The sequence below is a fragment of the Sciurus vulgaris genome, assembly GCF_902686455.1.
Source record: "Sciurus vulgaris genome assembly, chromosome: 16".
Lineage (NCBI taxonomy): Eukaryota > Metazoa > Chordata > Mammalia > Rodentia > Sciuridae > Sciurus > Sciurus vulgaris.
In genome coordinates this window covers 13,023,120-13,025,039 of record NC_136477.1, presented here as the reverse complement: position 1 = coordinate 13,025,039, position 1,920 = coordinate 13,023,120, and the positions used below count along the sequence as shown (strand labels likewise).

General features: G+C 45.2%; 1 pseudogene across 1 annotated transcript; it reads right to left on the bottom strand.

The window, feature by feature from the left end:
- Positions 1 to 934: 934 nt before the first annotated feature.
- Positions 935 to 1,920, bottom strand: LOC306646839 (olfactory receptor 7A40-like; annotated as a pseudogene). The gene has a single exon. The product of its transcript is annotated as an olfactory receptor 7A40-like (transcript).

The window sequence follows — 1,920 nt, the reverse complement described above, 5'->3', positions numbered from 1 at the left end:
AAGGAACAGAGACATATGAAGACATGGAAAAGGCCAGAAGATGGAGAGTGGTATTCGCACATGATATTGTTACAGTGTGTTCAGCCACAAATATGTAACAACAAGTCCTAACAATATATACAACTCTGAATCAACAATTTTAAAAGGTGAGGAAAAAGAACGAAAGATTTACCAAGATGCACTCCAAAACCAAAAGCAATATTTTTTAAACCATTTATTTTGGGATAGTATTCTTGGTAGCAAAAGTTTGTTGACGCTACAAACAGTGCCAGCAGAACTGAACATATTCAGAATAACCTGCTAAATCTCTCTTTGTCATTTGCTCTGATATTTATAAAAGCAATAGTTCTGACTACCTGGTGGTTCATATTTATTTCAGATAATAGTACCAAAAAGTGACCATGGGTGAGTTTCCAGTTAACCTGGATATAGAGCTTAAGTTCATTTGAGCAGAAGTGGGTTGGATCTCAGAGGCACAAATCTTCAATCTCAGAGGCATGACTGGACAGGAGACAAGCTCTTGTGCATGCCTGTCCCACACAGTCAACTGTAAATCCACCACTATGTGGATCTTGACATTTTAAGGAAAAGCAGTTAAGGTAGCAACACAGAAAGGAACAAAGAACAGAAAATGGAAAAACAGAATTTCTCCTTCATAAAATAAAGGAAACAGCCTTGGTGACCAAAGTCATTATTCCACTGGACCAGTGCAACTCATCAGGGTATCAGGCTCCCGGGAATCTGAAAAGTGCTTCTGATCTAAGGTGGAAAGGACATTGGGAAAAGGGAGAGAATGTTGAATATCAGAGAGAGGACAGAGCTTCCTCATGAGCATCCTTAAACACTAACGCAGTTGAGAAGAAAGGAAACTGCACGAAATTCACAGAAAGCACAACCTCTATTTCCATGGTCTAGATAAAGAATTGCAGTGTCTGGTTCAGTGTCTTTGAGTCCTGAGTCCACAGGCACAACTTGGAAAATGTCTCCTCTACAGTTTCCCTCGGAAAAGTCTTCTCAGAGCTCCCGTGAGGTCCTTATTCCTCAGGCTGTAGATGAAGGGGTTCAGCATGGGGGTGACCACGCTGTACATCACCGAGGCTCTTGCTGTCGATTGTGAGTTCTGGGTAATGGAAGAACTGAGGTACACCCCCAGGAGTGTAGAGTAGAACAAGGAGACCACAGAGAGGTGAGAGGCACAGGTGGAGAAGGCTTTGTACTTGCCCTGAGCTGAAGAGATTGCACGGATGGAGGACACTATCTTGGAGTAGGAGTAAAGGACCCCAGCAAGGGGGCCACCTCCCAGCAACACCGCTCCAAAATACATCACCATATCAATGGAAAACGTGTCAGAACAGGCAAGTAGGACCAGCTGGTTGAGTTCACATACAAAGTGTGGGATCTCCAGGTCTGTGCAGAAGGACAGCTGCACTGCCATTAAGATATCTATTAAGGAATTCAAGGCAGTGGTGGCCCAGCATGCCAGCACCAGCAGTCCACAGAGCCGGCGGTTCATGATGACCGTGTAGTGCAAGGGGTGACAGATGGCCACATAACGGTCATAGGCCATCACCGCCAGGAGGAAGTTGTCCAAAACACCAAAGAATATGAAAAAGTATATCTGGATGATGCAGCCTGTGTAGGTAATGACCTTGCTCTGGGTCTGGATGTTCACCAGCATCTTTGGGATGCTGGTGGTGGTGAAGCAGATGTCTGCAAAGGACAGGTTGGCGAGGAAGAAGTACATGGGCGTGTGCAGGTGGGAGTCTGAGATGGTGGCCAGGATGATGAGCAGGTTCCCCAGCACAGTGACCAGGTACATAAACAGAAACAGCCCAAAGAGGCAAGAGGTTGCAATTTGGGGTCCTCTGAAATTCCCAGCAGAAGAAATTTAGAAATGCGTGTTTCATTCCCTTGCTCCAT